Source organism: Arachis hypogaea, chromosome 17 (genome assembly GCF_003086295.3).
Source record: "Arachis hypogaea cultivar Tifrunner chromosome 17, arahy.Tifrunner.gnm2.J5K5, whole genome shotgun sequence".
NCBI lineage: Eukaryota > Viridiplantae > Streptophyta > Magnoliopsida > Fabales > Fabaceae > Arachis > Arachis hypogaea.
In genome coordinates this window covers 59,842,223-59,858,227 of record NC_092052.1, presented here as the reverse complement: position 1 = coordinate 59,858,227, position 16,005 = coordinate 59,842,223, and positions in this window count along the sequence as shown.

Sequence of the window (16,005 nt, the reverse complement as noted above, 5' to 3'; positions counted from 1 at the left end):
TGAGTTGAGGTTGGTAGGGATCCTGTGGGGTCCACAGATCCTGAGGGGTCAAGGACTTAGCATCCCTGCTCCATTGAGGCGTGCAAAAATGCCCTTAGAGTGCAATCCTGGCGTTTAACACCAGACTGCTGCTTGTTTCTGGCGTTAAACGCCAGCTTTTCTCGCTTTCTTGGCGTTTAACACCAACTTTGTGCTCTGTTTTGGCGTTAAACGCTAGTCTGGTGCCTGTTTCTGGCATTAAACGCCAAGTTGTAGCCTATTTCTGGCGTTTAACGCCAGCTTGATGCTTCTTTCTGGCGTTAAACGCCAGTCTGATGCTTCTTACTGGCGTTTAAACACCAGTAAGCTTATCCTCCAGGGTGTGCTATTTTTAATGCTATTTTTCATTCTATTTTTTTATTTTTCAGTTATTTTTATGGCTTCACATGATCATCAACCTACAGAAAACATAAAATAACAATGGAAAATAAATAGATATAATTAAATAACATTGGGTTGCCTCCCAATAAGCGCTTCTTTAATGTCAATAGCTTGACAGTGAGCTCTCATGGAGCCTCACAGATAATCAGAGCAGGGTTGGGGCCTCTCAACACCAAACTTAGAGTTTGGTTGAGGCCTCCCAACACCAAACTTGGAGTTTGAATGTGGGGGTTTTGTTTGACTCTGTATTGAGAGAACTTTTTCATGCTTCCTCTCCATGGTTACAGAAGGAGAACCTTGAGTCTTGAATACAAGGTAGTCCTCATTCAACTGAAGGACCAACTCTCCTCTATCAGCATCAATCACAGCTTTTGATGTGGCTAGGAAGGGTCTGCCAAGGATGATGGATTCATCCTCATCCTTTCCAGTGTCTAGGATTATGAAAGCAGCAGGGATGTAAAGGCCTTCAACCTTCACTAGCACGTCCTCTACTAGTCCATAAGCCTATTTCATTGATTTGTCTACCATCTCTAGTGAGATTCTTGCAGTTTGTACCTCAAAGATTCCCAGTTTCTCCATTACAGAGAGGGGCATGAGGTTTATCCCTGACCCCAGGTCACACAGAGCCTTCTCAAAGGTCATGGTGCCTATGGTATAAGGTATAAAGAATTTTCCGGGATCCAGTTTCTTCTGAGGTAATATCTGCCTCATTAATGCATTTAGTTCATTAGTGAACAAGGGGGGTTCATCCTCCCTAGTCTTAGTACCAAATAACTTGGCATTCAGCTTCATGATTGCTCCTAGATATTTAGCAACTTGCTCTTCAGTGATGTCTTCATCCTCTTCAGAGGAAGAATATTCATCAGAGCTCATGAATGGCAGAACGAAGTTCAATGGAATCTCTATGGTCTCTGTATGAGCCTCAGATTCCTTTGGTTCCTCAAAGGGAAACTCTTTTCTGTCTAGAGGACATCGCAGAAGGATTTTCTCACTGGGACTCATGTCCTTCTCACTCTCTCCAGGTTTGGCCATGTTGGTCATGGTTATGGCCTTGCACTCTCTCTTGGGATTTTCTTCTGTATTGCTTGGGAGAGTACTGGGAGGAATTTTAGTAATCTTCTTACTCAGCTGACCCACCTGTGCCTCCAAATTTCTAATGGAGAACCTTGTTTCATTCATGAAACTTAGTGTGGTCTTAGATAGATCAGAGACTATGGTTGCCAGGCCAAAATGGCTCTGTTCAGAATTCTCTGTCTGTTGCTGAGAAGATGATGGAAAAGGCTTGCTATTGCTAAACCTATTTCTTACACCATTTTTGCTGAAGCCTTGTTGAGGCTATTGTTGGTCCTTCCATGAGAAATTTGGATGATTTCTCCATGAAGGATTATAGGTATTTCCATAGGGTTCTCCCATGTAGTTCACCTCTGCCATTGCAGGGTTCTCAGGATCATAAGCTTCTTCTTCAGAAGATGCTTCTTTAGTACTGTTGGATGCAGCTTACAATCCATTCAGACTCTGAGAAATCATATTGACTTACTGAGTCAATATTTTGTTCTGAGCCAATATGGCATTCAGAGTATCAATTTCAAGAACTCCTTTCTTCTGAGTTGTCCCATTATTCACAGGATTTCTTTCAGAAGTATACATGAATTGGTTATTTGCAACCATTTCAATTAGTTCCTGAGCTTCTTCAGGCGTCTTCTTCAGATGAAGAGATCCACCTGCAGAGTTGTCCAATGACATCTTGGACAGTTCAGACAGACCATCATAGAATATGCATATGATGCTCCATTCTGAAAGCATACCAGAAGGATATCTTCTAAGAAATTGCTTGTATCTTTCTCAAGCTTCATAGAGGGATTCGCCTTCCTTCTGTCTGAAGGTTTGGACTTCCACTCTAAGCTTACTCAATTTTTGAGGTGGAAAGAACTTTGCCAAGTAGGCATTAACCAGCTTTTCCCAAGAGTTTAGGCTGTCCTTAGGTTGTGAGTCCAACCATGTCCTAGCTCTGTCTCTTACAGCAAAAGGGAAAAGCATAAGTTTGTAGATCTCAGGGTCAACCCCATGAGTCTTAACAGTGTCACAGATTTGTAAGAACTCAGCTAAAAACTGATGAGGATCTTCCAAAGGAAGTCCAAGATACTTGCAATTCTGCTGCATTAGAGAAACTAATTGAGGCTTAAGCTCAAAGTTGTTTGCTCCAATTGCAGGAATAGAGATGCTCCTTCCACAGAAGTCAAAAGAGGGTGCAATAAAGTTACCAAGCATCTTCTTTGCATCTCCACCATTGTTGTTGGGTTCTGCCATGTCTCTTTCTTTTTCGAAAATTTCTGTCAGGTCCTCTCCAGAGGATTGTGCTTTAGCTTCTCTTAGTTTCCTCTTAAGAGTCCTTTCAGGTTCAGGATCAGCTTCAATAAGAATGTCTTTATCCCTGTTCCTGCTCATATAAAAAAGAAGAGAACAGAAAAGAAGAGCAATCTTCTATGTCACAATATAGAGATTCCTTTATGTGAGTAGAAGAAGAGAAGAATAAAAGAAGGAGAAGAGAAAAATTCGAACACATTGAAGAAGAGGGGGTTCGAATTATGAGTAGAAGAGGAGTGTTAGTAAATAAATAAATAAATAAATAGAAAGAGATGAGAGATGGAGAATTTCGAATTTAAAAAGAGTAAAAGGAAAATATTTTTGTTTTTATTTTAATTATTAGTTAGAATTCGAAAATTAAAAAGAAAAATAAAATTAAATTAAAATTTAAAATTTAAAATAATTAGTTAATTAAAATGAATTTTGAAAAAGTGGTGAGGAGTTTTCGAAAATTAGAGAGAGAAAAGTAGTTAGATGGTTTTGAAAAAGATAAGAATTTTTAAAAATAAAACAAAAAGTTAAGTAGTTAATTGAAAATGATTTGAAAATCAATTTTGAAAAGATAAGAGGTTAGGAAAGATTTTGAAATTAAGTTTTGAAAAAGACATTATTGAAATTTATTTTGAAAAAGATTTGACAAAGAAATTTAAAAAGATTTTATTTTTGAAATTAAAGTTGATTACTTGACTAACAAGAAATTAAAAGATATGATTTTAAAATTCAAAGATTGAACCTTTCTTAATAGGCAAGTAACAACTTGAAAAATTTTTTAATTAAAATATTAAATGTTAGTGAGATTTTCGAAAATATGAAGTAAGAATAAGAAAAAGATTTTGAAAATCAATAAAAAAATTCGAAAATATGTTAAAATAAATGAAAAAGATTTGATTTTTGAAAAAGATTTGAAAAGATAGAATTTTGAAATTGAAATTTATGAGTAAAACAAGGAAAGATATATTTTTTATTTTTGGATTTTTCGTAAAGAGAGAGAAAAACACCAAATTGAAACAAAACATAAAAATTATGAATCAAAACAACTAATGTATGCAAGAACACTTTGAATGTCAAGATGAACACCAAGAACACTTTGAAGATCAAGATGAACATCAAGACTTATTTTTGAAAATTTTTAAGAAAAGAAAAACATGCAAGACACCAAACTTAGAAATTTTCAAACTTTAGACACTAACAAATTGAAAATGCATATAAAAAACAAGAAAAGACACAAAACATAAAAAAGCAAAGATCAAACAAAGAAGATCATCAAGAACAACTTGAAGATCATGAAGAACACCATGCATGAGTTTTCGAAAATTTTAATGAAAATAAAAAAATGCAATTGACACCAAACTTACAAATTGACACTAGACTCAAACAAGAAACACAAAATTATTTTTGGTTTTATGATTTTATAAATTTTTTTGGATTTTTCGAAAATTATTTTGAAAAAGAAAATAAAGAAATTCAAAAACTTTTAATACAAATTCCAGGAATCATGCAATGTTAGTCTAAAGCTTCAGTCTAAAAAGATTAGACATGGCTAGCCAAGCTTTAGCAGGACATTACATACAACAGCCAAATTGATGGGAATCAACTAGCTCATGTGATGATAAAAGTATCATCTGAAACTCTAGAATCCATTCTTAAAATTTTGAAGTCATAGAATAATTTATTTGTTTTTTTTGAAAAAAATTTTTCGAGAATAAAAATGAAAAGCTTAAAATTAAAATAAAATTACCTAATCTGAGTAACAAGATGAACCGTCAGTTGTCCAAACTCGAACAATCCCCGGCAATGGCGCCAAAAACTTGGTGCACGAAATTGTGATCTCTAAAACGGCGCCAACAACTTGGTACGCACGAATGTAATCTCAACTCTTTGTCACAACTCCGCACAACTAACCAGCAAGTGCACTGGGTCGTCCAAGTAATAAACCTTACGTGAGTAAGGGTCGATCCCACGGAGATTGTCGGCTTGAAGCAAGCTATGGTCATCTTGTAAATCTCAGTCAGGCGGATTCAAATGGTTATGGGATTTAAGATAATTAAAATATAAATAAAATATAAAATAAGATAGAAATACTTATGTAATTCATTGGTGAGAATTTCAGATAACCGTATGGAGATGCTTGTTGCTTCTGAATCTCTGCTTTCCTACTGTCTTCATTCAATCATTCATACTTCTTTCCATGGCAAGCTGTATGTTGGGTATCACTGTTGTCAATGGCTACCTCCCGTCCTCTCAGTGAAAATGGTCCAAATGCACTGTCACCGCACGGCTAATCAGCTGTTGGTTCTCGATCGTGTCGGAATAAGATCAAATGATCCTTTTGCGCACTGTCACTGCGCCCCACAGTCGCGAGTTTGAAGCTATCACAGTCATCCCTTCCCAGATCCTACTCGGAATACCACAGATAAGGTTTAGACTTTCCGGATCTCAGGAATGGCCACCAATAATTCAAGCTTATACCACGAAGACTCAGATCTTTCGGAATGGAGGCTAAGAGATAAACACTCGACCTATTGCAGATAGAACGGAAGTGGTTGTCAGGCACGCGTTCATAGGTGAGAATGATGATGAGTGTCACGGATCATCACATTCATCAGGTTGAAGTACGAGTGAGTATCTTAGAATAAGAATAAGCTTGAATTGAATAGAAAAACAATAGTATTTTGCATTAATTCATGAGGAACAGCGGAGCTCCACACCTTAATCTATAGGGTGTAGAAACTCCACCATTGAAAATACATAAGTGATAATGATGTTCATTGCCTTCGGCCCCAGAGGGGGAACCAGAATGACCAAGACCTCTAATATAATAGTAAAAAGTCCTATTTATACTAAACTAGTTACTAGGGTTTACAGAGATAAGTAAATGATGTAGAAATCCACTTCCGGTGCCCACTTGGTGTGTGCTTGGGCTGAGCATTGAGCTTTACACGTGTAGAGACTTCTCTTGGAGTTAAACGCCAGGTTGCAGCCTGTTTGTGGCGTTTAACTCTGGTTTGTAACCTGTTTCTGGCGTTTAACTTCAGAATAGGGCAGGAAGTTGGTGTTTGAACGCCAGTTTGCGTCGTCAAAACTCAAGCAAAGTATGAACTATTATATATTGCTGGAAAGCCCTGGATGTCTACTTTCCAACTCAATTAAGAGAGCGCCAATTGGGTTTCTGTAGCTCCAGAAAATCCATTTCGAGTGAAGGGAGGTCAGAATCCAACAGCATCTGTAGTCCTTTTTCAGCCTCTGAATCAGATTTTTGCTCAGGTCTCTCAATTTCAGCCAGAAAATACCTGAAATCATAAAAAAATACACAAACTCATAGTAAAGTCCAAAAATGTGAATTTTGCTTAAAAACTAATAAAAACATAGTAAAAACTAACTAAATCATACTAAAAACTACCTAAAAACGATGTCAAAAAGCGTATAAATTATCCGCTCATTACCCACCGATGTATTTGTCGAGATGGCTTTCCCGAGATAGTCGCTCTAAAAGGTCCTTGGCGATGATACATTCGTCGGTGGTGTGTCTGTGCTTCTGGTGGAAAGTACATTATTTCAATTTGTCTGCACCCCTTGAGTCTGGATAATTTCCAGTCTTCCACGGAGGTTTGATTAATTTGGAATTGAGGATCTCCTTAATAATGTTATCGCGCTTGGTATTGTACTGAGTATATGATTCATAACGAGGAGTTGGTTTGAAAGTTTTCTTGTTATCCTGTGCTTTATCGTCTTCTTTGTATTGGGGTCTTTCTATTTTCCGAGCATGTCGAAGTTCTTCAATGTCAATCTGCCATTTTGCCTTTTCACGAAACTCGGCCATAGTTTTAGGTTTGGCCACAGTAATAGCTTCCTGGAATTTTCCTAGTCGGAGTCTGCTTTTGATGGCGTGCAATTCCACTTCAGGGTGGAGATTTGGGATACTCATAGCCACCTTTGTAAAGCACGTCATATAATCTCTTAGGCTTTCATGCTGGCCTTGTTTGATTATTTCAAGTAATCAGAATCATGCAGGTAGATGGCTGATCCAGCAAAATGCTCCTCGAACAGTTTTGACAGGTCTCGAAAACGAGAGATAGAATCTGCAGGCAAAGAACAAAACCAATCAAGTGCAGGACCATCTAAATAAGATGAAAAACAACGACATAAAACTTTATCGAATGCACCATTTACTATCATTATGGAGGTGAACTTTTTGATGTACTTATTTGGATCACCTAACCCGTCGTATGGGGTTAAGGTGGTTGGTAGGGTAAACCTTCTGGGCAGCACGAAGTTCATCACCCCGGCCGTGAATGGCTCAGGAGAGTTATCTGGCTCGGCATCTTCATTTTCTAGCCGAGCTTCTTCATTATGCATGGGCTGGGCTCCTTCAATCCGAATTACTTTGTTCCGAACTTCTTCATTCTGAGCAATTTCGGAGACATACGATGGGTCAGACTGATGCTCAGCTTCTTCGGTTCGTTCTTGACGTCCGTCATTATTTTCAATCCGAACATTATTTAGGTTAGCAATCTGATTTGCCATTCTTTGGTTTTTTTTCGCCATGCGCTGGTTGGCTTATTGTAACTCGGTTACCATTCGAAGAAGTTCATATGGTGTTGGTGGAAGTTGCTCAGCCATGGCTAGAGGTGAAAATGTCGAGGATGATGAAATAAGAAAGGAATTATATTCTCGGCCCCACGGTGGGCGCCATTATTCTTGTATGGATACCTTGAGGGGAACTCGACTCCTACTGATGATGCTGAACTATAGCTTTCAACACCGAACTTGTGAGTTCTGGAAATCCGAGCTTATAGCGCACTGGTGAAGAAAGCAAGCAAAGATGGAGAAGTGTACCTGCAAAGACACTTCGATGCTTAAGTTAGTATTTTGAATTCAGTCTATCGCTATTCAGGACAAGATATCATACCTTTATAGATTGAGTATAAAAGGTCGGTTACATTGTCGTTGATCGTCTGAATTGAAAAGTACTTATTAGTTTTTACTAGGCGATAACGCTTGATCGGACGTTTTGATTCCAGGAGGTAGTTGATAAACCACTATTTCATAGTTTATCTTGTGCTCAATTGAGTGGTTTTATCAACTCTTTACCCACTTATTCAAACTATTTGCATGGTTTTACATTTACCTTCCTAAATATGTGCTTTGATTGAAAACATGCTTCTTTGGCCTTAAGTTCCCTATGTTTAATCCTCTCTTATTACCATTAGATGCCTTGATATGTGTGCTAAGTGATTTTAGAGATTACGGGGCAAGAATGGCTCAGAGGATGGAAAGGAAGTATGCAAAAGTGGAAGGAATACAGGAAACTGAAGGAACTGCTAAAGCTGTCCAGCCTGACCTCCTGGCACTCAAATGACCATAACTTGAGCTACAGAGGTCCAAACGATGCAGTTCTAGTTGCGTTGGAAAGCTAACATCCGAGGCTTCGCAACGATATGTAATTTGTTATAGCTTCTCTGAAGTTAGGTGACGCGAACGCGTGAATGACGCGCCCGAGTCGCATCTGCGAACTTCAATCCACGCTAACGCGTGGACGACGCCTCCGCGTCGCTTTGCCGCAACCTGAACGTACCAGAAATTGCTGGGAGCGATTTTTGGGCTGTTTTTAACCCAGTTTTCAGCCCAGAACACACAGATTAGAGGCTATAAAGTGGGAGAATGCATCCATTCATAATAAGCTTTCAAATTCACAATTTTAGGATTAGATGTAGTTTTTAGAGAGAGAGGTTCTCTCCTCTCTCTTAGGATTTAGAATTAGGATTCTTTTCAGTTTATGATTATTTCATCTTTTGCAATCACAGGTTCAATGTTCCTTTTATTTATTTTTCTAATTTAATTTATGAACTTCCATGTTAGATTTGATTTCTTTTATTAATGCAATTTGAGGTATTTCAGATTTATGATTTTTGTTTAGCTTTTTATATTCTTGGTTTTAATTGATGAATTGATAAATTGGAGACACTTGAGTTATCAAACTCCTTGTTGATTGAAAATTGGAATTCTTCAAGAATTAATTCGAGATCCAATAACTCTAGCCCTTCCCCAAGGAAAGACTAGGACTTGAGGATTCAAAAATTAATTCATCCGCTTAACTTACCTTCATAGTTAGAGGTTAACAAAGTGGGAGAAAAATCCAATTCTCATCACAATTGATAAGGATAACTAGGATAGGACTTCCAATCCTCATAACTTACTAAGAGTTTATTTTATAGTTATTTATTTATTTTATTCTTCTTATCATTTAACATACTGCTCCCTTACTTTCAAAACCCCTAATTTACAAGACTCATAACTAATAATAAGAACATACCTCCCTGCAATTCCTTGAGAAGACGACCCGAGGTTTAAATACTTCGGTTATCAATTTATTTAGGGGTTTGTTACTTGTGACAACCAAAACGTTTGTAAGAAAGGTTGATTGCTTGGTTTAGTAACTATACTTGCAATGAAAGTTTACTATAACTTTTAAACCATCAATCTTCCGTTCTTCAGTAGTCCGTTGAACCTGGCTGTAACGTGTAACCGCCGAGTTATAACGCAAATTGCCGAGTTATGATGTATAATGCCGAGTTAATACATCAGAATTGTAACGGTTAAATCAATAGCTATATGATTACTCAATCTTTTTAGGACATTGGTACTTGGAAGAGTAACAAGTGACAACTTTAGATCTTAACAATCTTCCATTTGGATTTTCCAGGGCGTATCCGAACATTTTCATAAACTCTAACTAGGTTAAAATCAGAGACATGACTACAGATAAATCAAAAATAATATAAATATCTCAGTAAACTAATGTGAAAAATTAAAATGTAGAATAATATTGAATACCTTCCATCTACTGGGAGACAAGATACTGGTATATCAACATGCGAATTAACATGCATATAAGAGTTAAAGCTAAAATTCAAAATAGAATTGAAACTTGACCATGAACTTTTGACGAACTGAATTATAGATTGGTTTCTCAAGACTTATGAGACGTATTTTAAATAAGCACAATGTGTAGCTTACTTCGAAAATAGCTTGCTTGAGAAGGGAAGAATAGGTTGATCTACAAAACCTTTAACACCAGGGTGTAATGGATTAAAAGCAGAGGACACGTGCAAAATGTATATAAATATATTACTTCCAACTATTAGACTCATATGAATTTAATTAATAGTGAATAATTAAATTAGTTATTATTCCAATTAATCATAGTTATTATTTTCTACTTTCCAGAATTAGTTAGAGCTATTCTATTAAAGATAAACATGTACTCTTTTTGTATTTTTTGTACTCTTTTTATAATTTTAACATTCATTCTCAATTGATTCATTTTATTCCATCACCAAAGTCTCTAAATTAATGCATATTATGGAATTAGGCACTGAAACTGCATTTGGTCAGAAAGAACACGGACAGAAAATATGACAACTAAAAAATATAAATAGTGAAATTGTATGTATATGATTTGGTCTATTTGGTTACGTTACAATTACAATCTAATTTTTATACAAGTAATAAACAACACAATGACACTAAAAAACTATTGTTAAATCAAGAAGAAAAAATTAACAAAATTAGGGCAGAATTAGTAATAAGAAAAAAAACAAGATTCAGAGATATAATAGAATTTAAGAATCATACGAAGTGAGAAAATTGCACATCATCAACAACATCTAAAATCAAACCATTAGCTTACCTTATTAATTTTTTCAGTGGTAGCACTGGAAAAGAGGGAGAAGTATGCACCCTGATAAATTGAATTTACCTTAGGTTAGGGTTTAAATTTGGGAAAAGTATAAACTACATAAAAATATTTGGAAAGGAACAGAGTGAAAAACCAAATTAAGCGCAAAATTTAGGAATGGAAAAATCGTTCTATTTCGCTACAGCGATCATTGAATCTGTGGTAATTGAGAGAACTCATGTCAAGTTGGCCACAAACAAACAAAACTGTCGGAAAGCTCTGGAAAATTTGGCCACGGAGATGCAAAACATTGCAAGTGGTTACTACGATCACAGAGATTTGCCACTCTTTCTCGTTCGTGGGTATCTTTCCGTTGGTAGTTCCCGTGTTTTTGCTAGTAGTCTACTCTACTCTCTTTATTTCATATTCTTGTAATAATTGGCAGTTTGGCACCACCAGCACTAAGTTGTTAGAAAAAAAAATTATATTCTTTGATATTAATATATGTTTTAAAATATTATATATTATATAAAAATATTGATTTTTTTAGTTTTTTAACACTTTAAAACAAACATTTTTTAACTTTTTATTTATATTCTTGAAAAATAAAAAAATAAAAAGTAAACAACATTATTTTTTAAAATATAAGTAAAAATTCATTTTTTTAAAGATTACATATATAAATACACTTACGGTTAGAAATTATATATATACTAATTATGATTTTCACAGATCTGTGTGCAATAATTTTATGTCTCTGTTAGATCTCATTTATAACAAATGAAAAAAAATTAGGTGAACATGTTTTTAAGGGTTAAGTACGATTTTGGTCCCTAAGGTAGGGGCTGAAAAGTTTTTTCGTCCCCAACCTATTTTTACTTACAAAATCGTCTCTAAGGTTTAACTTGGTTTTAAACTCGTTTTTCAGACTAAAATACCCTTTCCTTCTTCTCAAAAATCAACTAGAAGCAGAGGCAGAAGTAGAGGCAGAAGCAGAAACAGAAACAGAATCAACAACAATAACAATGAATAATGGAATCACAGCAACAACAAAAGCAAAAGTAGAAATAAAAATAGAAGAAGAAGCAAAAAGTAGAAGCAGAATCAACAACAACAATAGATAATAAAATTACAGCAACAACAAAAGCAGAACCAGAAGCAAAACCAAAATCAACAACAATAAAACAACAATAGACAGAACCAGAAGAATAACAACGATAATGGATAATGAAATCACAGCAACAACAGAAGTAGAAGCACAAGTAGAAGCAAAAACAGAAGCAGAAGCAGAAAGTAGAAGCAAAAATAGAAAGCAGAAATAGAAGCAACAACAATGAAACACCAATGGATCTGTTGGCGTCTGGCGAGGAGCATCGTCGTCCATCCAACGTCGCGGATCTATTGGCGTCAACATGACCTCACTTCAGCGGCGGCGGCGGGGCATGGCTTGATGGCGACCGACGACGGCGGTTCGCGATGAGGACGATGGCAAGGCATGGCAAGCTGGACGCAGTCTTCCTCAGCACCTCCGTTCCTCTCTTCTATTCCTCTCCGCTTCTCTTTCTCTCTCCCTATTTTCTCTCCTCTCTTGCCGTTAGTGTTAGTGAGATCCGGCAGCGAGATCTGGTATTGAGATCCAGCGGCAAGGACCAAACGATGATGTGCGACGGCGACGGCAAGGAGTAACAGCAGCAGTGAGGAGCAGCGGTACTTCCCCACCTTCCCTTCCCCCTCTTCTTCCCTAGAACCCCTTCCTACCCCCACCAAGCGTGATTCCCTTCCCCTAGTTCCCCCGTCTCATTTTTTTTCTTTTATATTTTTTTAATTAGGAGTAATTTGGTAATAAAAATAAAAAATTTGGTAAAAAGGACGATTTTAAAACTAAGTTAAACCATAGGGACGATTTTGTAAGCAAAAAAAGGTTAGGGACGAAAAACATTTTCAACCCCTACCTTAAGACCAAAATTGTACTTAACCCTGTTTTTAATTATATATAAATATTAATTATAATTATATAATTTTCATGTCATTCTATAGATTTTGTTTATTGTATAAAAATAAATTATTATTTTTATTTAAAAAAGGAAAAATAATGTCTATTTTTTATTTCTATTTTTTAATAGTATAAATAAAAAATTCAAAAAGCCTTTGCTTAAAAGTGTGAAAAATAAAAAAAAAATTAACATTTTCATGTATTATGTATAATATTTTAAATAAAATGCATGTTTTCAAATATTTGATTAAAAAAATTGTATTATACAATAATGTATTTTTAACAAAATTAACCATTGCAATGTTTTTAATTTTTTATGAATAATTTAATTACTTTTAAGTAATATAAAATAATTTAATTGTTTTATATTATGTAATTACAAAAGATACTATATAATAATTGATTTTAATAAATAAAAAATATTTTTGTATGTATTTATATATTTTATATTTATTTGTTTCAAAGTAAAAGATTATACTTGTCATGTTTAAAATATTCTGTATTAAAACATATTTATATATGTATATACTAATATATTCTATCTTTATAAAATGTATCAATACTCCTCGTTTTATAAATTCTTTTGATTTTCATTTAATAAAATCTAATGGTTCATAAAAAACGGCGCATCTATTAAACCATTCTTCCACCTTAGCCCATGACAACAATAAAGAAGTCTCACGGCCCACAAATTCAGCTCAACAAAATACATAAATTCAGTTAAAATTTTTGTCTTATCTTATCTTTATGTTATCTTTTTATCTTATCTTATCTTTACTTTTATCTTTCGTAGGCAATGCTCTATATACATTTAGTTTTACCTTCATAATTCAATCATTCGACAATCAATAAAAATTTCATCTTTTCTTTTTTTTTCTATTCTTTCACAATTTTATTATGGTATCAGAGCTCCTCTTGAGCTCTGCTGACATCCATGGATAAACCAACTAATTCAGATCTTCTTCGAATTGATGAGCTAATTTCCTATTCTGTCATAGGTCAAGGAGAAAGGACAAACCATCAACTTCATCAGGAGCCTCTTTTGGACCTCTCGCCAGCCCATCACTCTTCTTTCATGGCACTTTCTTCCAATAAAGAAACTCGTCATTCAAATCAATTTGGACTTTTGTCAAGTCCAACTACTCATTATCTTTGTTCTTTTCGTACTTTTTCTATTGTTAACAATTTTTCAAATCGAGATTCATTCCTGAATACTTGAATCATTGATTCTGGTGCCACAGATCACATTGCATCAAATTTTTCTTAGTTCCTTTCTTACACACAAATTTCTCCTATTATTGTTCATTTACCAAATGGTTCTCAAATTACTGTTTCTTATAAAGGCATTGTTTAATTTTCAACTTTAATATTATCCCCATTTAGGGTTTTCTAGGGTTTTCATCCTTGGTTCTTCATGATGTTCTTTATTTACCTCATTTCAACTTTAATATTATCTCCATCTCAAAAATTACTTCAGCACTCAAATGTGAACTCACTTTTTCATCTTCTTCTTGCACTCTAAAGAGCAACAATTTGGGGACGATTGATTTGGGTAGAATGAGAGAGGGATTATATCTCCTTGAACCCAATTTTGGTAAAAATTCATCCGCTACACATTCCATAAATTCCATCCTGTCCCCACTTATTATACCTTCAAATATATGGCATTTTCGTTTAGAACACCTTTCTGGACAAAGACTTAATCATTTACATAAATATTTTCCTTTTATCTTTATGCATCATGATGAGGTTTATGACGTTTGTCATCTTTCAAAGAGGAAAAAAAACTTTCTTTTTCTCAAAGTTTTAACAAAGCCAATGCAAGTTCTGATTTATTATATTTTGATATTTGGGGTCCGTTTCGACAAAATTCTATTCATAATCATAAATTTTTTTTACTATTGTTGATGATTTTAGTCGCTTTACATGAGTTATCTTATTAAAATCAAAAAGAGAAGTGCAAAAACATGTAAAAAATTTTATTACTTTAGTTGAAACACAATTCAATTCTGAAGTCAAACCTATTCGTTCCGATAATGGACCAAAATTTATTTTACATTATTTTTATGCCTCAAAGGGCATTATTCATCAATGTAGTTGTGTTGAAACTCCTCAAAAAAATGGAAGGGTAGAACGTAAGCATCAACATATTTTAAATATAGCTCATGCCCTTATGTTTCAGTCTAATTTACCATCATCTTTTTGGTCTTATACTGTTAAACATGCTGTTTATTTACTTAACAGAGTTCCATCATCCGCAATTGATTTTAAAACACCATTTGAAATTTTATTTAATCATCCACCAAATTATCATGACCTTAAAGTTTTTGGATGCTTATGCTATGTTTCTACCCTAATGGCAAACAGATCAAAATTTGTTCCAAGAGTAAAAAAGGTTGTGTTTGTTGGTTTTCAACATAGTTTTAAAGGATATATTGTTTGTTTTAGAAGAAAAAAGAATTGAAATTTCTAGAAATGTGATTTTTTATGAAATTATCTTACCCTTAGTCATAAAAAATGTCCAATTTCATACACCCAACCCAACATTGCCAAACACGCCTTCTCAAAAACAAGATTCAGTTAGTCTTCCAGTTGGACCCTCACCCATACCCATTGACCCACTTCCATCAAATTCATTCTCTTCTCCAACAACCCCTCTTTCTTCTTCACTGCCATGTCCTGACCAACTCCTGAATTTATTTCAAGTCATACAACCTCCTCATCACGTCTTCATCTCAGGTCACCCGAGCAATCCCGTCCTCATCATTCCGACCGACCTCATCGACCTCCGGTATATCTCTTATTACTTGTGTAGTTTCTCTCTTACCTCCACAAATCTCTCTCCCTCAAAGTGTCGTTATCCTCTATCTTCAGTTATGTCTTTTTCTTCTCTTTCATCTTCTCATCATAAGTTTCTTTTATCTCTGTAACACCCTAACTTTTAGCACGTCATGATCGTACTAAAGATAAGGCATTACTAATCTACTTTCCTTATTTACTATTTAATATTGAGCTTTTAGTTCGATATCTCATTTCAGTTTTAAGAAAATGCCAAAAAATTTTGTTTCTCATTAATCAAAATCATTCATCAAGGAACACAAGTAGTAATAATCACATAATTATTAATAATGATAAATATTATACAAAAGAATTCAAATGAGACTCAGATATAATTCCTATCCCTCTGTATAAAATAAAATCTTAAATAACAAAGGCGGGGGAATTCTATGAAAGCAACTCAACACATAAACTTAACTCAAATAAGACTAATAATCGCCCGCAGTTTCAAACTGAGTCTTCAAACCTGTGTGACTGAAAGGGTGGAAGATTTTGGGGTGAGAACAAACCACACGTTCTCAATAGGAAATGGGAATGCCGTAAAAGTAATGATTAAGATGCAAGTAATTAACTTTACTTAATAAAACTATTTTCATCAAACCTTTGAAAATACTTTTTAATTTTACTTTAGATAATTAATTACTTATTTTTAAATTTCTAAACTCAACAGATTTTAGTCACAAAACTTGTCGTACCAACTATCTCTTAGCCA